The 25,342-nt window shown below is 38.3% G+C and overlaps 1 long non-coding RNA gene across 1 annotated transcript in view; it reads right to left on the reverse strand.

The window, feature by feature from the left end:
• Positions 1-1,006: 1,006 nt before the first annotated feature.
• LOC126956675 (uncharacterized) overlaps positions 1,007-25,342 on the reverse strand; it is a 31,718-nt gene continuing 7,382 nt past the window's right edge. Inside the window, exons 2-3 of the long non-coding RNA XR_007726450.1 lie at positions 4,853-4,965; positions 1,007-1,288 (exon numbers count right to left, since the gene is read on the reverse strand). This is a non-coding gene — a long non-coding RNA (uncharacterized LOC126956675). The remainder of the gene's footprint in view (positions 1,289-4,852; positions 4,966-25,342) is intronic.

Consider the following 25,342-nt stretch of genomic DNA (forward strand, 5'->3'; position numbering starts at 1 on the left):
TCAATATATAGATACATATAAATATATGTGTGTGTGTGTGCATGCATGTGTGTGTGTGCATGCATGTGTGTATGCATGCATGTGTGTGGGGGTGGGGAGTGTGTATGTGCATGTATATGTGCACATATATATGTGTGTGTATACACAATATGTATATGTGTGTGGTTCATACATGCACACTCACCCACCCACACCTCCCTCACACACACATATATATGTAGAGAAACAGAAAGACAAGATAGAGAAATTTTGAAGAACTGGCTCACACTATAGTAGGGCTGATAAGACTAAATTCTGCAAAGTAGGCCCGCAGGCTGGAGACCCATGGAAGAATTGCAGTTTAAGTCCGAAGGTTGTGGCTGAATTCCTTCTTCTTCTAGGGGCAGCAGTCTTTCCATTAAGGCCCCCACTGTTAGGGCGAGGCCCACCCACATTAAGGTGGGTCATCTGCTTTTCTGAAAGTCTACTGAGTTAAAGATTTATCTCATCTAAAAAATACCTTTACGGCAGCATCTGCAACAATGATTGACCAAATGTCTGGGAACCGTGGCCTAGTCAGGTTGACACATAGAGTTAACCCCCATGACCTCCATGCTGAAATGGGGCCTCCTCTCCCTCTGGAGCTCAGTGGCTGAGCTGCTCTCACTGCACCTAACCCCTGCCCCCCACTCTGGAGTCTGACTTGGCTGCCCCAACCACCTCCACAGATGGCCGGCCCCTTCTTGTGTCAGGCTCCTTCTGAGCTACATGGCAACATGGCTGGACGCCCACTATGTGACTCACCTGCTGTCATCAACGGAAATGTAAGACATGACTCATGTTTTCTTCACCCTGAAATTCGGAGAGGATTCTTGTGTTGTGAGAGCAAACGTCCTCAAGGAGCTGCGGGGTGGCCAAATCTTGAGAGTTTTGGAGAAGAGAGGGAATATCTGAGAATTAGTCACCTTAACTTTTGCTTCAGGTCTTTTTCAATTTATATTTTCAGGACTGGCTTGTCTACCTTTTCTTGTACATGTTTTGTAAGACGTTTATAACCGCAGATTCTAACGGTTCTTCCCGCTTCATGGTTAGGGTCCCAGGCTTGGAGAAAGAGCTTGGCATCAGTTGCAGCTACGCCCCTTCCTCAGCTCCCGTCCAAACATGTGGCTTAACCCTCCAAGTCCCCCTCCTGACGGAATGCAGTATGAAGGCGAAGGGCTAGCAGGCTCTGCACACTTCATAGGACCCTGCTTGGTGCTGACCTGATCCAAGCCTCGGGAGGATTTTGTGGTTGTCCTGTGGTACCCACCTGTGAAAGAAAAATGAATTCTGGGACCCCAAACTCACGAAGCCCAAGGAAAAAGTCAAGCTGGAAACTGGATCACACAAACCTGCCTCCCATCGGGTTCCTAAATAAGATAAAAGCTACATATCTCCCTCACAACTTACTCAGCAGGAAATTCCTTGTGGACCCCAAAATCTTTACCCTAAAACAATTCTGTGACATTTCTCCAGGCCATGCAAATGGATAGATCCTGTTCACAGGCGCAGGGCAAAGGGTGAGACTCAAAGGCATCCCTCTGCTCACCTGAGACAAATGCTTGTCTGATGGCTTGCTCTGCCCTATTGTTTATATTGTCTTATGTAAAATGCAGATTCACTGGGCCAGACCAAGACATAGGTGACTGTTCCTCTACCCCTCCCTCAAATGAAAATTGTATATTCAGTGAAAGGCTGATCAAAGACTCAAAAGGATGTAACTGTTTTTCTCTTATCTACCCACATATTTTAAACATTTCTTTCTCTTCCTCCAATACCTACCCTGTCCCCTTTAAATATTGAAGCTTTCAAAATCGTCTTTGGAGAAAGGCGTAGACCTATCTCCCAGCCATGGGAGCTTAACTTTGGCAAATCAACCTCCTAAAATGATTGAGACTTGTCTCGGTCATTTTCTTTGATTTACATACCTCACAGATGTTTCTTGAGGATGCTAGGAGAAATATAAAAACACATGGCCTTTATGCCTGGCATATTATAATGATTTTATAAATTATATCTACTTCTAAACCTACAACTATGGACTGTGCCCAACGGTAAATTGTTCAAAAATTAAGGAAGGATTCATTGATTTTTTGGAGGGTTTTTTGTGTCTCTATCTCCTTCAGTTCTGCTCTGATCTTAGTTATTTCTTGCCTTCTGCTAGCTTTTGAATGTGTTTACTCTTGCTTCTCTAGTTCTTTTAATTGTGATGTTAGAGTGTCAATTTTAGATCTTTCCAGCTTTCTCTTGTGGGCATTTAGCACTATAAATTTCCCTCTACACACTGCTTTAAATGTGTCCTAGAGATTCTGGTATGTTGTATCTTTGTTCTCATTGGTTTCAAAGAACATCTTTATTTCTGCCTTCATTTCGTTATGTACCCAGTAGTCATTCAGAAGCACGTTGTTCAGTTTCCATGTAGTTGAGCGGTTTTGATTGAGTTTCTTAGTCCTGAGTTCTAGTTTGATTGCACTGTGGTCTGAGAGACAGTTTGTTATAATTTCTGTTCTTGTACATTTGCTGAGGAGTGCTTTACTTCCAATTATGTGGTCAATTTTGGAATAAGTGCGATGTGGTGCTGAGAAGAATGTATATTCTGTTGATTTGGGGTGGAGAGCTCTGTAGATGTCTATTAGATCCGCTTGGTACAGAGATGAGTTCAATTCCTGGATATCCTTGTTAACTTTCTGTCTCATTGATCTGTCTAATGTTGACAGGGGGGTGTTGAAGTCTCCCATTATTATTGTATGGGAGTCTAAGTCTCTTCATAAGTCTCTAAGGACTTGCTTTATGAATCTGGGTGCTCCTGTATTGGGTGCATATATATTTAGGATAGTTAGCTCTTCCTGTTGAATTGATCCCTTTACCATTATGCAATGGCCTTCTTTGTCTCTTTTGATCTTTGATGGTTTAAAGTCTGTTTTATCAGAGACTAGTATTGTGGGAACTGAACAATGAGATCACTTGGACTCGGGAAGGGGAACATCACACTGGGGCCTATTATGGGGATGGGGCGGGGGGAGGGATTGCATTGGGAGTTATACCTGATGTAAATGACGAGTTGATGGGTGCTGATGAGTTGATGGGTGCAGCACACCAACATGGCACAAGTATACATATGTAACAAACCTGCACGTTATGCACATGTACCCTAGAACTTAAAGTATTAAAAAAAAAACTAATGATAATCCCCCCCCAAAAAAATTAAGGAAGGTTTTTAATATGTACAAAGAGAGATGTCATATGTTTTTCATGAAGACAACTTAGAAAGCTTATTTATATCAAATATGAATTTGTGTCTTGATATTCCTTAAAATAGTTCCCCCAAAGGGAAGAAACACTTGATAATTGCTCCTTTATATGGGAGATCCGTTTCTTGACCCAATCAGGAAATGCAGTATGGCCATTGGTCTTTGAGGCCAGGAAGGCAAAGGTGATCATTCTTTGCCCGGGTTTCTCTACCATGCGCTCAGAGCCAGGAAACCATATATGTATGTAGAATACAACAAAACAAAACGTATTCTCTGAATGAAGACTAGCAAGTGTACGTGTAACACTGACATATGTTCACAGAAGCATCTGCCCTCATTTTTAGGAAATCACCCTTTATCTCATGAGCTCCTGCTTGGTGTTCACTGGAGCTCAGGGTTTTGTGCTGTTGTTGGCTTTCTGTTCTAATCGTGCATGGCAGGAATAAACGTGGGCCATTCTAATGGCAATTTCAAAGCTCCAGTTCAATATTCCGAAACCTCCCTCAGCACATTTGAATTAATGGTTTTTGTCTGGAGGAGAAAAGCAACTAGAAAGTCCTTCTCTGGACTAATTAAGACCTTTTCTCATTTAAAGTACAGTCTCTTTTTAAAACGGTGACTATTTCGCCTATGCTTTCCAAAATTTACAAATAAGCGAAGAGGTTGTTCACTATGCACTCCCTTCTCTACGCATAAGCGTGTCTTTCAAACAGATGATAGGGAGAAAGATTGCTGGAAGCTGTTTCTTGTGGAAGGTATTTCATCGTAGAAATGTGTATTTGAATACAAAGTGTCAACACGCATATTCGCTGCCTTCTAACTGGAAAGTTTGGGTCAGGGCACCTTTGTGGCAAATGTGCATCGCTGCTGAGTCCCTGTGCCCCAGGTTTTATCCACAGAATATTCTAACAAACGCTCTCCTTGCATCTAGTACATTTGGCAGCATGTGTTGTTGAAATTCTCAAGAATGATTCTAATCCTTAGCAGAAAGGAATGGGCGACGGGGGTTTGTATAGAGTCAGCATACTGTTTGAAAATTCCTAGAGCTGGCCCTGGGATCTTTAAACTGAGCCCCACACGACAGATATGGACACTCAGACCGAGAATCTTCAGACCCACGGTGCACAAGGCACTCTCCTGTGAATCTGGATGAGAAACCCAGCATCTCTGTGCCCTGCCCCATGTTTATTATAAGGGATTTTGAGTTAGACAGTCTCTAATGTTCCTGATTATTTAGTCTCTGGTTCTAGGACAAATTATTTCCAACTGCTGCAGAAAATTTATATCAAGAAGTCTTGTGTATTCCCTTTTTTTTTTTTTTTTTTTTTTAGTGCCAGGTTACTCTGGTTCTAAGGCAAGTGAGGATGTGCTTGATGGCCTCAGCCCTGGGTTCTTATACTGCATGTACCAGTTACTAGCAGGGTTAGTGATAGCAAGTCTTACCCTTGGTGCCTCAGTTTCCTCGTGGAAAACTGAAGCTGTCCTGGGACCTGCCTTCTGTCGAGGCTGCGAGACAAGGAAGCTATCTACAGTGGTCACTGTGGTTCGTTTGCTGCCGGCCCTCCATCCGCAGGAGAACCTACCTCACATCAGAAACCTTCTCATGCCTCAGTTGACTGATGTTCTGTCTGGGCTTGGCCTGTTGAGTGCAGGAGAAGCTCCCCTGTGTTTTGACACCGCTCCACTCCTCTCATCCCTGGAACAAATCAGACCCCAATCGCTGGTGTGCAGAGCTATTTTTCCTTTAATCAAATTCACTTTCAATTACATTCTGTCCTGACAGTTTGAAAGCTAACTACCAAACCAGAAAGTAGTTTTGGAATTAATGGGAAGTGAAAAGGTGTGTCAGGTTGGGAAGGTGTGATGATTTATGAATGCAGAGCCACTCAAAGGGCAGGATCTCCAAGTTCCTCCTTAAAGACTGTCCTTATGACACCTCTGGTCACCAGAAACAATGATCACTTTTTAATCACCAGCAGGTTTCCCGTTGTTGAACTTGATTCAACTTTGATTTTTATTCACTGAAGGTCAGATTAGGGCCCTGCAGGAGAATGGGGGATAGATTGGGATGGCACATGACCGTGATCTGGAGTTTGTAGGTCGCTCACGTGCGTGTTCTCTTCCATGTCTGACATCTGAAGAGCAGTGCTGGGGAGACGGGTTCCATAATGATGCCTCACAATTAAAGCACTCAGTTAATTGGCAGCCACTCAGCCTCCCCTGACAAATGGCCTCGGGCACACCTCAGTGTTCAGAGCCCTGCTGTAATCTTTGTTTAGCAGACAGCGGCAGGGTGAGAACTGAGGAGCTCACAGGGGTCAGGACACTGGGTCTGTGTCCCTCAGAGTTCACAAAGCTGCCTCTGTGCGTGTGGGCATGGACTTGAGAGTGAGTCCTGTGCTGCAAAAGTGCGCCTGTCCACGTGTGTGTGTGTGCAAGAGTGTTACTGTGCGTGTTTCTGTTCACGTGTATGTGAGTGTGCAAGAGTGTTGAGAGGTGAAGTCAGCTGGGGTTCTGGGTTGGGTGTGGACTTGGAGAACTTTTCCCTCTACCAAAAGGATTGTAAACACAGCAATCATCACTCTCTGTCTAGCTAAAGGTTTGTAAAGGTACCAATCAGCCCTCTGTGAAAACACACCAATCAGCACTCTGTGTCTAGCTAAAGGTTTGTAAACGCACCAATCAGCACTCTGTAAAAATGGACCAATCCGCACGCTGTAAAATGAACCAATCAGCAGGATGTGGGCGGGGCCAAATAAGGGAATAAAAACTGGCCACCCGAACCAGCAGCAGCAACCGTCTCCGGTCCCCTTCCACGCTGTGGAAGCTTTATTCTTTCCCTCTTCACAATAAATCTTGCTGCTGCTCACTCTTTGGGTCTGCATTGCCTCTATGAGCTGTAATACTCACTGCAAAGGTCTGCGGCTTCACTCTTGAAGTCAGTGAGACCAGGAACCCACTGGAAGGAAAAAACGACTCCAGACGTGCCACCTTTAAGAGCTGTAACACTCACTGTGAAAGTCTGTGGGTTCCCTCCTGAAGTCAGCAAGACCACGAACCCACCAGAAGGAAGAAACTCCAGACACATCTGAAGGAACAAACTCTGGACACACCATCTTTAAGAACTGTAACAGTCACCGTGAGGGTCCGCAGCTTCATTCTTGAAATCAGTGAGACCAAGAACCCATCTGAAGGAACCAGTTCTGGACACAGTGTGTCTGTGCATGTGCCTGTCCATGTGACTGTGTGTGCAAGAGTGTTGCTGTGTGTGTGCCTGTCCACGTGTGTGTGCAAGAGTGTCGCTGTGTGTGTGCCTGTCCACATGTACGTGTGTGTGCAAGAGTGTCACTATGCGTGTGCATGTCCACGTGTGTGTGCATGTGCAAGAGTGTCGCTGTGTGTGTGCCTGTCCACGTGTGTGTGCATGTGCAAGAGTGTCGTTGTGCATGTGTCTGCATTTTCCAGGGGTCCCAACCTCAGTTGCCCACTGCCCACCCGTGTTCCATGAGGGTAGCAGGGCAACTGTGTTGGGGATGGATACATGTGGCAGACCCCCTATTCAGGACACTCCCATCAAATGATGAGACTTCGAGTGTTCCCTTGATTTATTCCTGAGGTTCCTCTTACGTTTCAGGGGGAGAACACTTTCCACCATGCAGAACCCAGTTCTTCCCCTTAACCAGTCATCTCTCTTTAATTTTAGTTCCTTCCCTTCAAACAAATGTGTTATGGGAAGCAAGGAAGTGATTCTGTCGTATCTTCGTATCTTTCTTTGTTCACGTCTTCTGAGTTTGTCAGCCAAGTCAGGCTTAATCCCCTGTTAGAGTTGTTACTTAGAGAGTTTGGGGTATTTCTGTTACTTCCTATGCTGATTTTCCTCCTTGCTGAGGTCTCAGATGTCTAGCTTGTCAGTGACCTTTCCCTTCCACCACCTCCAGTGGGTCACGGGCTTTGTCCCTCCTTGAGTGCATAAGCCCAGAGCCTGACTCCACAATTCCGGTGAGCTCAGAGATCGGTCAAACTTTGTGGTGATGGAATTGCAGATATGGAGCAAAAGTGATCTCAGTCATGCACTTCTCTCCAAAGAGTAGGCCTGGAGTTGCAAAGTGTTCGATGCTCTTCTCAGGAATCTTGCCTTGTCTTCTTTTTTTAATCATCAATCAGTGTTTCAGGGACACATATATTGTTTATTTACTAGTTTCATAAACTGCCTGAAATGCTTGAGTAGAAAGAGGTTGGTAATAAGGCCCAGTTGATAGACATGGGCGAGTGGGGCCAAGAGTCATCTTCCTTCGGGTCCTTAAAAGTGGGATCGTTTTAGAGAGAGGGCGATGCCATCATGACGTGATTTAAAGGGGTGGGTGGATTGGAGGAGGAGTCGGATTCCACGGTAGCACAAATGCCCTCTTCAAATTGCTGTGGCTCCTTTAAGTCCACAAGGGCTCAGGTCTCCCTCTCTTGGCTGGAAATGGCCACTGGCCAACAGGAATAGAAAATGTGCAGAACTCTTTCCTACCAGTCAGATCTGTGGTCTTAAAGCTCAGTTAAAGATAAAGCAACGGTCCCCTCCTTCTAGAAGGGTCTGAGATTATCACTCCACACAACTTTCCATGGCAAGGCACTGCTTCTGATAGGGACGAGAATAAACAGAGCGTCCATGGAGGCTGAGAGGAGAGTTGCACGTGGGCTCCCTCCACTGTCATATGTGATTGCTTGGTGGCCTGGGCCGCCCTCCCCTCCCACAGAGCAGAGGGCCAGGTGCTGGTGTCTGCACTGCCCAGGTAGCAGAGAGTCAGTTTTCAAACCTACTTTGTAAACACTCCTGCCTCACTCTGTAGAGCAAATGTTGGAGAAGAGTCACAAAATGACTTTGTACTTGTGGACTTATTCTTTACTGACATGATAATGTAACCATATATATAATATATGATATATATCATATTTAAAATATATAACATGTATAAAATATATATCATATATGACATATTTTATATATTACACATAACATATATATGACATATGATGTACCATATATAGTACATAACATATATATGATATAATATATAACATATACACTATATATGTTACATATACTATATATTACATATATAATACATAACATACTATATGCATATATGTTATATTACATATATCATATAATATATAACATAACTTATATATGATATATCATATATGAATATACAACTATATATGATATATCATATATGAATATATGACATATTATATATGATATATCATATATAGTATTTTTTGGGGGGGTTTGTATAAATATATATTTTTATATATTTTTCTGGGTTTTGTATTAAACCCAGACAGCGTTTCTAAGGAAGGGCCCTTGTCTAGGCTTCTTTAGAGCCCTGTAAGCCCCAATCTCCACCTGGTAAGCACTGATCCTTCAGCTATGGTGTGGGAGGGATGGAAAGCATCTCAACTGAACTTGTAGTGAGATATATCTCATGTCTCCCCGTCCTCTACCACAGTATCCAGTGCAAGGATAGGTTGCATGTTTTAAAAAGAAAGGTGCTAAATGTAAATTTTCCAAGTTTGGAAAAGATGATTCTATGCAAAGCGCAGTTGTTGTTTGACTTGTGAAAATAACAATAATTTAAAAAACCTAAGCTGATCCTGCACGCTCTGTTCAACAGAGAGCTCTCAGCTGGTAGGGAAGACCCCAGCATTCACTGACATACACATGCTGCTATCGAAGTGTCTACTAATCAAAACAGCAAACAAACAAAACAGCACAACACCAAGCAACAGACAGCGCAAGCTGATTCTACTTCCCCAAATGTGTCCACTGCCTCTGACTCCACCAGCTGCGTGGTTTCTATTCTACCGGGAAAGTCACCTGGAATCACTTCTCATTTTACGTTCTACTCTGTTTCTTTTGTGGCTTTAGTCACGGGCACTATTTGGTGCTAATGTGTAGGGCTTGACTGACATCTGGAATGAGCTGCTAAAATGAGAGTTTATTTTAACAAAGATGGGATTGAGGAGAGGTTAGTCCTTTGCTTCACTTCCTAGTGTCAAAAAAATTTGCTAGATTTTGATACTTGCCTTTGTTCCCGACATTAGGGAATTAAGGTCTATGATAAACAGGCATTACAACTTGTTTCAGGAAGTGAGTGGCGGTGGCGTGATGGACGCCCCTGGCTCGCTCTAGGCTGCCATTCAGTAATTGCTGCCACGAGGCACAACGTAAACCCACCTGCCTTCAGCTCTCCTTTTGGACAATGTGCCCTCTTCAGAATCCTCCTGCGAACCCCTGAGCTGATTTTAATAACTCCCTCGCCATGTCCCCGGGCTAGCTATCTTGGCACTAAATCCTCCATCTTGTAAAACCCAGTTGCTGAGGTAACACTTTGCTCCCTCCAACGTGATGTTCTGTGATTCCGCGATGCACTCGCTCAGCCTTGTTCCAGTGGCTTGAAGAGGTAATCACGTCATTGACTTGGAGCCACGTTAGGTTAGTGTTCGCTTCTCCAGGAAATGGGAAAAAGAGAACATAATTTAAATCTGTTTTATTCTAAATCTGATTTATTTTAGAATTTATTTTGGAAAAAAGTAATCTGGATCATGATAGGCAGATAAATCTACTTTCTCAAATTTTGAGTTACAAATTTGTGGCAATCCCATTTTGTTTGAAATGGAATTTTCTAGCCCTCTCTGCATCATTTGGGAAAGGCACTCTGTAGGGAAGGGGAAAAATTTTCCCTGTTTAGGTGTCTGATGGAAAATACATTCCCTAAGTGCTGAGTGAGTGCAGAGAAGATGTCCCTTCAATCAGTTGGCAAAAGTTTGAACTCTGCCCTGTAGGTCAGACAAACGGAGAGCCTCTGAATGAGCTTTTTATGAATGAGCCGCTATTTCCTGTGACAACAGACAGACTTGTCTTGGGGGTTGGTGGGGGAAGCTACTGAAAATTCTTAGTAACCTTTCAGTCTCATTTGAGGTAACAGGATCCGTAAAAGATTTACAATTTCTCATCTTTTTAAGCACTGTTACAGGAAGTGTGGTAGCCCCAACCTGTCTCATTGGAACTGTGAATTAATATTATGGTAATAAGCAGAAAACACGAAATAATTTCACACTGACTCACAGATTCCATTGCAGGATCACACATGGTACTCATTTGTCCCAGCACAAAGAGGTCATGTTTGAATTATTTAAACCCAATAGAAAAATATAAACTATGATTTGGCAGTAAACTTGCAACAGTCGTGTCTAGGTTTAAGTAAATGTTCTGGCTCATTTCATCAGTTGAAGGATGTATAAATCTAACATACTGCTGTATGTGGCACTGGGCATGCATGTTTAAAAGTACAAAAAGAATGTAATAAGATAGAGATTTACACACATCAATACTTTCCAACATGTGTGCCATGTGCTCTATTCAAGAATTTAATAATTTTATAACTGATAGAACGGTCACTAAATTTATTTTCAAGCAAAGGGACTCCTGAGTCCACATCGAGCCTTAGTGTGATGTCAGACCCTCCAACATTTTGGAGTTTTCAAAGGTATTCAGAGGGCTTCCTTGTTCGACAGGCACCTAAGCAGCTTCTTCATGCAGTTACTTCCAGTTTCATGATTTAAATAGTTTGACTTTTAAAACTGAAACCCAGGAAGACCCCATGAGCTTAAAGAGCATTCACAGGATCCCAAAGTGTGGTCGTTCATCAAACCACAGGTCCTTTTTCCTCCTTTAGATTTTTCTTAAAATGGAGAAACCTCAGGGAAAAATTAAGAAAACAGCACTCATGGCCATATAGGCTCCTGCATACATCAGTGAAGAAAGAGGGAGTTAGGTTTTTATGAACTCAAACTTTCAGGAAAAATCATCATTTATTTATCATCTTTCACTTAGTTTTGTGCTTGAGCATCTTCTCTGAAAATGCATCAAAGCATCTTCTTATTGGAAGTGAAGCTATTTCTGTGTATTTCACGCACTTCCTACCATTTGCATTATGCCTTTGCAGTGTGTTGTGCCATTGTATTTAGAAATACTCCTGAAATATCTGCAGCAGAGGAGGCTACCATTTTCCATGACAGGCCACTCCTCCATTGTACTGTGTTGTCTTGTCAGATTTGCATTCAAAAATGAATTCTTACCATGTTTAATTAGGCTTAAACATCGCTTTGCTGTAACTTGGAAGAATTTGTTGTTGCTGTTGTCCTAACACTTGTCAAAATAAATATATTTATCATATTGGCTATTTTGGTAAAAAAAAAAAAGAAAAGAAAAAGAAAAAAACAAAACAAAACCATTATCTTGACTTTAAAAGGTTTACTTAAAATCAAAGAACTGTTTTCTAAGCCCATTTACTGAACCTTTCCACAGGTTTAACACTTATCTTTCCCTTCTTTTCTAATGGTTCTCTTACCCTCTGGATGCTGTGCAGTTCCTCTCAACCCCAGGCATAGGTCCTTCTCCTGAGCACCTCTTGCCAGTGTCTTCAGGGCCTCCTGTCTGGGGTTGAAGAACTGGGCACAAATTTGGTCATCCCTAAACACTAATCAAGAAGATAATCCCTTGTATGATGGTGCTTGGCACAGCTAGACCAGATAGCTTTCTCCTGAAAGAGGTGGATATTTTCAAATGTATTGCAGACACCCCACAGGGCATTCAAGGTCAACATGGTCTAACTGAAAGTGTCTCCCTTGATTTTTGCTCTGACATGTGAAAAACTTGGAAGTTGCCACTCCAGTTCTCACAAGAAAAAGTTGAACAAACTGGCTTTTTGTTAAAAAAAAAAAAAAAAAAAGATTTCAAGATAGAGACAATGGAGCATTAAACCAAGTGTGGGATACTTCTGAACATGGTGCTAGGTGTGCTGCTGGTGGTGGTTAATACTGGTGGTTAGTAGTGGTGGTAGTAGTGGTGGTAGTAGTGGTGGTGGTTGCTAGTAGTGGTAGTAATGGTGGTGTTGGTGGTGCTGGTAGTAGTGGTGGTGGTAGTGGTGGTGCTGGTGGTAGTGGTCATGGTGGTGGGAGTGGCAGTGGTAGTAGTGGTGGTGGTAGCCCTAGTAATAATAGTGACAGCAGCAGCAGTAGTTGTATAAGTAGTACTAGTAGTTCTAGGAGTACTATTAGATTTTACTATTACTTTTACTAGTAACACTAACAATAGTAGTAAAATTCTAATCACACTACCAAAGGAGAAATCTGAAAATATATCTAGCATCTTATTTCTCCCTTTGCCCTTACTGTCAATTGGCAAGTAACTGTTGATCATTTTTAATCAGTTAGATTTCTCCCAAAATATTCTTCTCTCCATCCCTATTGCTCTTATCATATCTATCCTAGATACTGCAATGGATTTCCAATTGGCTGCTGCTCTTCTAGGTAACCCTTTTCATCCACCCTTCACGTCTTTTTGCCAGATGAATCATTACAAAACGCAATCTCAAGATCTTACTCCCTATCTGAATACAGTCCAAGGTGCAACACCACTTAAAAACAGCCTTGTGCCTCTCATGGCTAGAAACAGCCTTGTATCTCACTCTTCCCTCCACCTCCCTCACAATTCATTTTCATCTCTTCCTAGTCACTCTATTCCCCTCAGAATCCCCTTTCCCCCAAATTAAAAAAAGAAGTGTTCATGGGTTCTGGCAATAATCTACTAAAATTCTTGCCTTTTTTCACATATACAATTCTCCCTCCCCCTGAACTGTTTTCAACATTTCTTCTTCACTCTTACGACCATTATATTTCTATGTCCCTTTGGTTGGAAACTTTTATTCACTTTTCTCCAAACAGAATAAGACATTTTCTCCCCTTTGCTTAGACATCTTCTGTTCTTGCCTCTCTAGATCCCTAATTGCATTGCAGTGATGATGTGTTTTCAGATTTTCTTTGTCGTTTGCCCTTGTGTACCTCAGACTGACCAGATAGCATGTTCTAATCATTGCCTATGCAACATGCATATGAAGTTCTTAAGAAATTATTGAGGAGTGTGTGGTGAAAACATGAAGGAATAAGAGAATTAAGACAATAAATGACTCACTTTCAAACTGACAAAGTAAAATATAGGAAAATTTTAAATGTCGTTAGAGAAAAAGAATCTTGCATAGAGGGAATTTAAACAGAATATCTAAAATATAAGCTGACAAATTACCATTTTTCACTTCCCTTACTTCAGGAGTTAGAAGCCAGTCACTTAGTTTAGTTCCCCCTCAGGGAAGAGGAATCATGCTCCACAACATAGAAAATGTATCAAATAATTTGTGGGCATGTGCCAAAACCACCGCTTTGATTAATAAGTATATTGGAAGAGATCATGTAAGCACATGCAAATATCCTTTTCTTCTTAAAATTATTCCACTGATTTCATCAAGGAATGTTCTCTGCAGCAATTACTCCCTGGTGCATTTCTCGTTTCTTCATTTCTTCTACATTTATTGATAGGCATTTTTCTGTGAGATATATTTCTCTCTTTTTCTCCATTTATTTATAATTTTACTCATTTATACAAGTCAGTAGAGACTTCTGGGTATTTAATTTATTCTTGCTGTTATTACACAATATGATACCTGTTTATTTTGCCTCTTCTAATTTGGCCTGTGGGAAACATATTGATTTTCCCTAAGCCTAAAGTCTGAGTCACCCTTTTTTTTTTTTTTGAGCACTTACTGCAGGCTCATTTTGTGTTTCTCTTGATTGCTCTTGAATCAGCATTTTTTTTTCCCAAAGCACCTTGATTTCTTTTATTGGAGAATGGTACTTAGCAAACAAGATCTAGGTGCTGGGTGTGTTTATTACTACTGGGACATTAGTGCATCTGTGCATCTTGGTGCATGCTACCCCAGATATACACACATCTGTAATTGTTTCTGCATCTGTGTGTGTGTTTGTGTGTGTGTCTGTGTGTGTGTGTGTGTGTGAACCTAAGCATGGGATTATACTGACATCACCAACTCCAAACCAGCACCTAGAAGTAACTTTGTCAACTACAGTAATCCCATTTTGCCCTGGCCTCTCTCTTCTCATGTGGCGTCTGCACTAAAATAAGATGTGCACACACCTAGCTTATAAGTCTAAAATGAGCAAATTGAATAGAATTTCTATTTATCCAAAAATGTGCTAGAACCTTGACCAATGTGGTTTTCATGCTAAATGCATTAGTTCAGATCAATTTGAAATCCTTTGGATTCCTTAAGCAACTTGACCCATGTTGGTTTTCATTTGGTTTGGAGTAAACACCACCCTTATTAGCACCTATAATACCCCTTTGCTATTTATATTTCCTCAAACTTAATTTTGGATTTTCTCTTTTTGTTGTTTCTTCCTGACCCTTTAGTAAATGCTAAAAATGCAAATAGTCTTAACCAAGTAAACACTGTTTGGAGAGAAAAACAAATTGTATAGGGTGCCAGTGACTCGCTGCTTAGAAAATCTGTGTATATATTTATGCATGTTTTGTATCGTACTACTTGTAGAAATTTTATGCATGGCTTACTTTATACATTATTATTCTGAAAAAAGAAAGCATTCATTTTGAATAATGTTACAGTGAAAACAAGAATGAAAGCAAGAAAAAGAGAGTGCGCAAGACAGAGGGCTTGCTCTTTTCTGAAGGGCCCAGAGTCTCCAGCAGCAGGAACATTCAGAAAAGGAGGCATGTGACCTGGAGGCAGTGGCATGCAAGCATAACCTACATTTGGTATTCTACAGTAATAGCTGTGTGACCACAGGCAAGTCACCAAACCTCTCAGGGCTTCGGATTCCTCACCTCTGAAATAAAGGAGCGGAGCTACACCGATCCCCCCGTTTCCTGTGACCTCTATGGGGGAGTGCAGTTCTGTCCATTCATGGCTCATGCCTGAGCTCATTCAACTTTGCTTTCACAGGGACTATTTGACTTTCACTTTGTTTCATTGCAACGATGGTGAAAATTATGGATTTCACTTATTTTCCTCCTGTGCTAAGGAAAAAACACGACAGGCACAACGCAAGTGTCCACCGATTTCCTGATCCTGCTTTATTTCATCTCCTCTAAACATCGTCATAACTCACTTACAGGCCTTTTCCTTCGACAACTCCTCTGTGGCAGTAAATATTCACATGCCGCCCTTGCCTGCTTGTGCTTCACAGAAACAGTCCCATGAATTTGCTGGTTTTCTTTGAACGCGTCACTCCTGTCCAATTGCTCCATAACATCTGACATTTCTCTCCCTCCCTCCCTCTCTGCCTCTCTTTTATAAAGGATTGAGTTGTGTTTTATCCTCTAATCCTTTCAAAATACTGTGTACCTTTCTAAATGATGGCAACCCCCTGACAAGGCAAAGGAGATGAGAAGGCTGGAAACCACATCAGAAGGGTCTGCTAAATCTGTTGTGACAACAGGGAAGGAATGCTAGGACTTGCTTCACTTAGGTCTGAAAGCACCTTTGTTATATTTCAGAGGAAAAAGAAAAGAGGGTGGAGGCCTGGCAATGTTTAGCCTGTCCCCTCTGCCTGTCAATCATATTAGCATTGAAGAAAAAAATAAAAGATTAAGGAAAAGTGGGAGCAAAATCTAAAGGGAGAGGCATAAATAAAAGAAGCATTTGCATAGCTCTAAATATCACAACTGCTCTATCTCTCATACACTGAGATGATTACAGTGAAAAAAGATGACTAATTTGTGCCTGGAGGAATGTAGCTGAGGTCACCAAAATTGGATTCCTGGCTTCCATCTTGGTTGAAGATTTTTTGAATACTGAATGCACTTTAAAGAAAAGATATATTCAGGAATTTTTTTTTCCTTGCTTGCTTGGTAAGGGGCTCATTTGCATCAGGTTGTCAAGAGTTATGACATTTAATGTTATTAATGTCACTTCCATTATTCCACTGAATCTCAGCTGCCTTCACCTACAAAATGTAAATGTTTCTGACTACATGACCATAACTAGAGACCCCAAGGAAAGGGAAAACAGAAACACAGGCCTCTGTACTGTGGTAGGCTGACTTGCCAGCTCCCGGTGTCATTCACTGCCATGAGTTTGAAAATGAATTCATTCAAATGTCAGAAGTATTACATACACACACACACACACACACCCCCACACACACCATGCATATACACACAGAGGTATTTTTATTCCAGAAATCCAATGTATTTTAATAAACACTTGGAGCTAACCCCCTTAGAAGGAATTGTGTCTGGCTTGAACAAAGAGAGAACATTTACTTCAGTGAACCAATAGCTGAGCCGAAAAGGGTCCAAAACCCAAAGACAGGAAGGACAAATGTTGCAGGATGGTGGAACCATCCTTTTCTAGAGAGTTTAATGCCGTGAGAATTATTTCATTATTGAATTCTAAAATAGCTTCAGGTTATTTACAGAAATGTATTAATTGGCACACGAAATAATTTTGTAATATAACCACATCATTAAAAATTATGGTTTCTGTTATTTTAACTAGGGAAATGCAAATGATGACTTTTAATATAATCATATTTCATATTCGAATAATCTTAAAGTTCAAATAAAAGATTTAGGTAGTGTCCAATCTTTTAAAATTATCTTTAAATCTAAAATTCAATTCTGAAATAAAAATAGTTTAATCTATAATTTTTACTTTTATTATAAAAATTTCAAAACTATAGAAAAGGCAGAAGAATAATACAATTACCTCAATTCTAAAGTTAGCATTGTGTTTATTTTTTATATTTACCTTTTTGAATTTTGTTTTATCTCTTTTTCTATACCTATCTCTGTTTATGTCTGTGGGTAATTGGTAGAGAAATATATAGAGAGAGATGGATCAATGTTTTGTTAAACCTCACATACCCACACAGATCCAACATCTTATTATCACACTAGATAAAATGAACAATTCTTTAATATTAGTTTAACCCACAACATTTACTCATTTTTCTGTTTTTTCCAAATGATTTGTAGAACTGATTTTATCAACTTCATGTCTCTGCATTGCATTGCTGTGACTTTTTTTTTGTTGTTATTTTAAATACGTAATAGCCCCTTCCTCTTCAAATTCTTAATTTTTCTTCATGATAATAAAGTTTTTTAAGAGATCAAGGCTTATGATTACTTTTTAGTGCCTACATGCTGGATGTGTCAGATTATTTTCTCATGCCATCTACCTCGTTTCTGTAGCTCTTATATTTTTCTGTGAACTCAATGTTAGGTCTGCATTCATGGTCATTTTAGCAAGAGCACTTCCTGTGTGATATTACACATGTGAGATTTCAGTGTGTCAGGAGGACCTCATGTCATATGGCCATGTCACGTTGCTAAATTTTATCACTTGGTTACAGCTGCAACAAACTCATCTGATGGATTTAGCATCCACTGGTGATACTGCCTGCATAAAGAATTTTACTGGGGGATTTCAAACTTATTTTTAAATCTATTATTGCTTCTATATTTATAAATTGACGTTATTATGTAAAGAGTACCTTCAACTCATGAATGGGGATTATCTATACTTCCATCTAAGTTTTTTGAGGAAGGAATTAATCCCTTCCATTTAAAATATATTCCTCACAGTATGGAGTTGATGTCATAGTCACTGCAGTGATGGACAGTGAATGTATTTCTTTTTGCCACTTCATATATAATAAAGTAACATATTTTATTACTTTGACATGGTACAATCAGTTACATTTATCATTTTTGGTTGATACCAATGATTCCCCAAGTTAGCCACAGTGAGCCCTGAATCAAACTGTTGTGTCTTTTTTTCTTTCCAGAAACTTTTATTTTTATTTATTTACTTAGTTTTATTTTTATGGGTATGTAATAATCGTACACTTTTATGGGTTACATGTAATATTTTGATACAAGAAGACAATGTGTAATGATCAAATCAGGGTAATTGAGACATTCATGACCTCAAACATTTATCACGTCTTTATGTTGGAAACATTCCACATCTTCTCCCTTAGTCATTTTAATATATACAATAAATTATTTTCAACCATAGCCATCCTATTGTGCTATTGAACACTGAGTCTTACTTCTATCTAACTGTATCCTTGTAAACTTTAACCAACCCCTTTCTACCTCCTCCTCACTACCTTTCGAAGCCTCTGGTAACCCATCGTTATACTCTCTTCCTTTATGAGATCAATGTTTTTTAGCTCCCACATATAAATAAGAATATGTTTCATATGTCCTTCTGTGCCTGGCTTATTTCACTTAACATAATGTCCTCCAGTTCTATCCATTCTGTTGCAAATGACAAGATTTCGTTCTTTTTATGGCTCAATAATATTTCAGTCTGTATATGTACCACATTTTCCTTATCTGTTCACTCATTTATGGACACTTAGGTTGATTCCACATCTTGGCTATTGTGAATATTGCCGCAATAAACATGGGGGTGCAGATATCTCTTCAATAGACTGACTTTCCTTGGGGCATAGATTGAGCAGTAAAATTGCTGAAACATAGGGTAACTCTATTTTTAGCTTTTTGAGGAATCTTCATTTTATTTTTCATCGTGGCTGTACTAACTTACTTTCCAACCAAAAGTATATGATAATTCCCCTTCAGATTCTTGCCAGGATCCATTATATTTTGTCTTTTTGATAAAAGACATTTTAACTGGGGTGAGATGATATCTCATTGTGGTTTGGATTTACACCTCTCTGATGATTAGTGATGTCGAGCAGTCTTTCATATAACTATTGGCCATTTGTAAGTCTTGTTTTGAGAAACGTATTTTCAGATAAATTGTGCATTCTTTAGTTGGATTATTTGTTCTTTTACCATTCATTGTTTGAGTTCCTTATATATTCTGGTTATTAATCCTTTGTGAGTTGAATAATTTACAAATATTTTCTCCCATTCTGTAAGCTGCCTCTTCATCTTGTTGATTATTTTCTTTGCTATGCAGAAACTTTTTCACTTGATGTGATCCCATTTATCCATTTTTTATTTTTATTGTCTATTCTTTTTAAATCTTAATCAAGAAATCTTTACCCAAACCAGTGTCCTGAAACCTTTCCCTAATGTTCTCTTTTAGTAGTTTCAGAGCTTGAGGTCTTACATTTAAACCTTTAGTTCATTTTGATTTGATCTTTCTGTATGGTGAAAGATAGGGTTCTAGAGTCATTCATCTGCTCATGGCTATTTATTTTTCCCAGCACCATTTGTTGAAGAGATTGCCCTTTTCCCCATGCATGTTCATGACACTTTTTTCAAAAATGAGTTGACTGTAAATATGTGCATATATTTCTAGTTTCTCTATTCCCTTCCATTGGTTCACATATCTGTTTTCATGCCAGTACCAGGCTGTTTTGGTTATTATAGCTTTGTAGTACAATTTGAAGTTAGGTAATGTGACGTCTCCAACTTTGTTCTTTTTGCTCCAAATGGCTTTGGTTATTCTGGGTCCTTTGTGGTTCCATATAGATTTTAGGATTGTTTTCTTTTCCTGGGGGGATTATCATTGGCATTTTGATAGGGATTTCATTGAATCTATAGATTGATTGCTTTTGGTCATATGGACATTTTAAAAATGTTACTGATTTTTTATGTTGACTTTTTATCCTCTAACTTTACTGAATTTGTTTATCTGTTCAAAAAGGTTTTTTTTTTTTTTGTACAATCTTTAGGTTTTTCTAAATACAAGATAATATTGTCTGCCAACAAGGATAATTTGGCTTCTTCCTTTTTAATTTGGATGACCTTAGTTTCTTTCTCTTGTCCCATTGCTCTGGCTAGGACTTACAGTACTATGTTGAATAAAGGTGGTGAAAGTGGGCATCCTTTTCGTGTTCTAGCTCTTAGAGGAAAGACTTTCAGTTTTTCCCTGTTCAATATGATGTTAGCTCTGGGTTTGCCATAAATGGTCTTTATTATGCTGAGGTATGTTCCTTCTATACCCAGTTCATTGAGAGTTTTTATTATGAAATAATGTTGAATTTTATGGAGTGCTTTTTCAATGTCTATTAAAATCATCATATGGTGTTTATTCTTCATTCTGTTGATGTGATGCATCACATTTATTGAGTTGCATATGTTGAACCATCACTGCATCCCTTGAATAAATCCTACTTGATTATGATGATATTTTTAATGTCTTACTGAATTCAGTTTGCTAGTATTTAGCTGAGAATTTTTGAACCTATTTTCATCAGAGATATTGGCCTGTAGCTTTTTTTTTTTTTTTTCTTTTCCTGGTTGAGTATCAAGGAAATGCTGGAATTATAGAATAAATTTGGAAGTAGTCCCTCCTCTTTAAATTTTTGGAATAGCTTGCATAGGATTGGTATTAGTCTTTCTTGAAATGTTTGGTAGAATTCAGCAGTGCATTCATCAGGTCTTGGACTTTTGTTTGATGGCAGGCTTTGTATTACTTCTTCTATCCCAGTACTTGTTATTGTTCTAGTCAAGTTTTCTATTTCTTCATGGTTGAGTTTTGGTAGAATGGATGTATCTAGGAATTTATCCATTTCTTCTACATTTTCCAATTTATTGGTATATCATTTCTCATCATAATATTTAATGATCCTTTGAATTTCTGTGGTATCAGTAGTAATGTCTTCTTTTTAATTTATTTTATTGATTTGGGTCTTCTCTTTTCTTAGTCTGGCTAAAGATTTGTTGATTTCCTTTATCTTATCAAAAAAACTTTTAATTTTATTATCTTTTATAATTTTTAGTCTCAATTTTATTTGTTTCTGATCTGATCTTTATTATTTCTTTTTGTTTGCTAATTTGGGGTTTGGTTTGCTCTTGTTTTTCTATGTTGTTTAATATGCATCATCCCTTTTTTGATGTGGATGTTTATTGTTATAAATGTCCCTCTTAGTAAGAAATTTCCTTATTCCATAGGTTTTGTCATATTGTGTTTCCATTTTCATTTGTTACAATAATTTAAAAATTTTTCTTAATGTTTTTAATTGATCAAAGCATCATTCAAGGGCATGTTATTTAATTTCCATTCTTTTATATAGTGTCCAAATTTCCTCTTGTTGATGTCTAAATTTACTCCATTGTTGGGAGAACATACACTTGATATAATTTCATTTTATAGAATTTTTTAGATTTTTTTCCTTACTTATGGTCTCTTCTTCAGAATGTTCATATTCTAAGAAAAAGAATGTGTAATTTTTGCAGCCATTGGATAAAATATTTTGTAAATATCTATTAGATCCATTTGGTCTATATTGCAGATTAAGTCCATTTTTAAAAATTTTCTGTGTAGATGATCTACCCAATGCTGAAAGTGGGGTGTTGAAGTCTTCCACTATTGTTGTATTGGATTCTATATTTCTCTTCAGCTCTAATAAAATTTAGTTTACACATTTGGGTGCTCCAGCACCCAAAGGTGCATATGTATTTACAATTGTTATATCCTCTTGATGAATTGACCCCTTTATCATTATATAGTGATGTTATTTGTCTCTTTTTATACTTTTATTTATAAATGGAAATCTATTTTATCTGATATAAACATAGTTACTCCATTTTTTTATTTCATTGCATAGAATATCTTTTTTATCTCTTCATTTTTAATCTATGTGTGTCCTTATAGGTGAAGTGTGTTTCTTGCAAGCAGCCAATAGTTTCTTTTTTAAAAAATTCATTCAGCCACTCTATGTCTTTTGATTGGAGAATTTAGTTCATTTACATTTAATGTCATTATTAATCAGTAAAGACTTACTACAATTTTGTTATTTGTTTTCTGGTTGTTTTGTTAGTACTCTCCATTTCCTTTTTCTCTGCCTTCTTTTGTATATCAGTAATTTTAGCTGGTAATATGTTTTGATTTCTTGTTTTTTATATTTTATACTCTGCACTTTAACTCCAGTTCCTTATATTTTGACTTTTTGTTGTCTCTATTTATAATTTTGTATTGCTTTTCTCTTAACAAACTGTTGTAGTTATGATTTTTTTGATGGGTTTATCTTTTAGTGTTCAGGCTAAAAATATGAGTGACCTACACACCACAATTACAGTATTGGAGTATTCCATTGATTCAGTTGATTTCTCTTTGCACAATAGTGCCTTTTTCTTTCAGATTGAAGAACTTCCTTTAGCATTTCTTATGAGACAGACCCGGGTATTAATGAATTCCATCAGTTTTTGTTTGTCTGAGAAAGTTTTCATTTTTTTCTTCTTGTTTGAAGTATAACATTTCTGGATGCAATATTCTAGGTAGAAAGGGTTTTTTTTTCTTCTCTTTTCCCAGCACATTGAATATGTCCTTTGGCTCACTCCTGGCTTGTATGGCTTCCCCTGAGAAGTCTGATGCCAGCTATATCAAAGTTCCTTTATCTTTTATTTGCTTTGTTTCTCTTGCTGCTTTTAGCATCCCTTCTTTGTCCTCGACTTTTGAAAGTTTGATTATTATATGGCTTGGAATAGTCTTATTTTGGTTGAATCTACTTGATGTTCTTTGACCTTCTTGTACCTAAATATTCATATCTTTTTTCTAGGTTTAGAAAGCTCTATGTTATTATTTATTTGAATACACTTTCAACCTCAATCTCTTTCTCTATGTCTGCTTTAACACCAGTAACTACTAGATTTACTTTTTTAATGTTGTTTTCTAGATCTTATAGGCATACTACTTTCTTTTTTTACTATTTCCTTTTCTCCCTCCGGGTATGTCTTTTCAAATAACCTGTCGTTGAACTTACTAATTCTTTCTTTTGTGATAGGAATCTTGCTATTGAGACACCCTGATAATTTTTTTCAGTTTGTCAATTGAATTTTTTAGCTCCAGGATTTCTGTTTATCACTATTATTATTATTTTAATCTCTGTGTTAAATTTCCCTGATTAAATTCTGAATTTCTTCTCTGTACTATATTGGGGCTTGTTGTGCTTCCTCAAAACTGCCGTTTTGAATTCCCTGTCTGAGATGTCACACATCTCCATCACTCCAGCATTGGTCACAGTTCCCTTATTTAGTCGGCTTGGTGGATTCTGTTTTTGTGGATGTCCTTGATACTTGTGGATGTATATCTATGCCTGGATATTGAAGAGTTAAGTATTTAATTCAATTTTCACTGTCTGGCCTTGTTTGTACTCATACTTCTTGAATGGACTTTCTAAGAATTCAAATGGGCTTAAATATTGGTACCTAAGCTTGTGGTTACTGCAGTTGTTTCAGCACTAGGCGGCGCACTAAGCTCAAGTATGCTAAGATCCTTGCAGATGCCTAGCTGCACAGCCTTGGTGGATCTGGGTTAATATAAAGGATAATTCCCCGGGTTCACAGATCAAGTCCTTTGCTCTCTTTCCTCGTTTTCCCCAAAGCAGAAAGAGTCAGTACTGCAGTTGGGGTAGGGGTGAAGTAGGTAATACAAGACTGTTCTTACAGTCTTCAATGTCTTTCTTTGTTATCATGTTACAGTCAGATACTGTGATAGCTCATCTGATTTTTTATTGTTGTTGTTGTTCTTATGAAGGTGCTTTTTTGTTTCTCTTTGGTAGAGGATTGCTGGAGGATTCTCTTTGGCCTTCTTTCTCTAGTTCCTTTCTTGTGTCTCTTTGACATGGTTCTCATTTGTCTTTGAACACTTTTAACTTTCTCTGTTGTGGTTAAAATTAGCCTTTGTCAAAGGAATATTGGCCAAACAGTAATAAAGTCAGCACTAGATGTGCTTATTGCTACAGGAGTCATAACTCCTAGTCTGCTTTAGTCATACGAGCTTGGGAAGATATATATGTTTTATAATAAATTATAAAATTATATTTCCAAACAAAATGTAGCACTAGAGAGTATTGCTGTTAACTCTTTTTATTTTTTACTTTTATCTATTTTCTCTTATATTGCAAATGTGGTTCATAATATCATTAATGTATTTGCTTATTTGCCTCTCTTACAGTCTTCAGAGAATAGGGCCAAAATTATAACACCGTTATCATCACTGAAAAGTAGTCTACTGAGTGAAGTTTAAGATTCATTTGCAGTTCCTTTGAGGCTTGAAATATATCTCATTGAAGATATATTACCAGAATTATGTGTTAAAAATAACTTGAGATATTTCTTATCTGTGTGGTTATGTTAGCCGTCTAATATGCAATTAGGGTAATTTGCTTTCATTACATTTAATGATTAATGTTTCTTCTTGAAATATATTTTAACTGCTAATATGTAAAACATTGATAAAGGTCAAAAATATATTGAGGATGGGAGTGTTGGCTCACATCTGTAATCCCAGCACTTTGGGAGGCCGAGATGGGTGGATCATTTGAGCTCAGGGGTTTGAGACCAGCCTGGCCAACATGGCAAAACCCCATTTCTAAAAAAAAAAAAAAAAAAAAAAAATTTAGCCAGCTGTGGTAGTGTGTGCCTATAGTCCCAATCACTTGGGAGTTTGAGGTAGGAAGATTACTTGAGCCCAGGAGGTCAAGCCAGCTGTGAGCTGTGATGGTGCCACTGTGCTCCAGCCTGCATAATAGAGCAAAACCCTGTCTCAAAATCAAAACAATGTATTCAGAGGTATGCTTACAGATATTTTACATTATGCCTACTTGCCCAACTCCAGCTAGAGGTGACTATTTCTATTTGTATTGGGTTTTTATTTCCAGTTTTTTGTTTGATTAGTTGTTTGTTGTTGTTTTTGGCAAAGATAGGCTAACGTATGTTTATTTTAACCTCTTTTGTTATATAAAATGCAACATAATAACCATGCCACTCTGTAAGTTTATTTTTAAACTACATATGTATTCTGAATATCATTTAATAATTATATCTCAGTTTTTACACTAGCATAATATTACATTGGGTGATCGTTTTTAGGAATAGTCTTTTATTTATTTTTCATTCATTTCTGTTAGTATGTTTTCTGTCAAGAATTTGAAAGCAACTTAACTTTTTTATTTGCTAGTAACTTGATCTTTATAATTGTAGCTTAGGGTTTAAGTTTCTATTGCAATATGTTTTGCAATTCACGTTCCTGGGTCAAAATTTTCAGGTGTATTATGCACCTCTCTCAATGTGTAAATTTAAGTTTTATTTCAAGAAGTGTGTATATGTGTGTGTGTAACTGTTACTGTTTTAAAATTACTTTGCTTCACTGTTTTGTTTTTCCTCAAAGGAAAAGTGTTAATACTGGGGGAATTAATTGCTCCAATTATACCTC

This window comes from Macaca thibetana, chromosome 6, assembly GCF_024542745.1.
Source record: "Macaca thibetana thibetana isolate TM-01 chromosome 6, ASM2454274v1, whole genome shotgun sequence".
Taxonomy (NCBI): Eukaryota; Metazoa; Chordata; class Mammalia; order Primates; family Cercopithecidae; genus Macaca; species Macaca thibetana.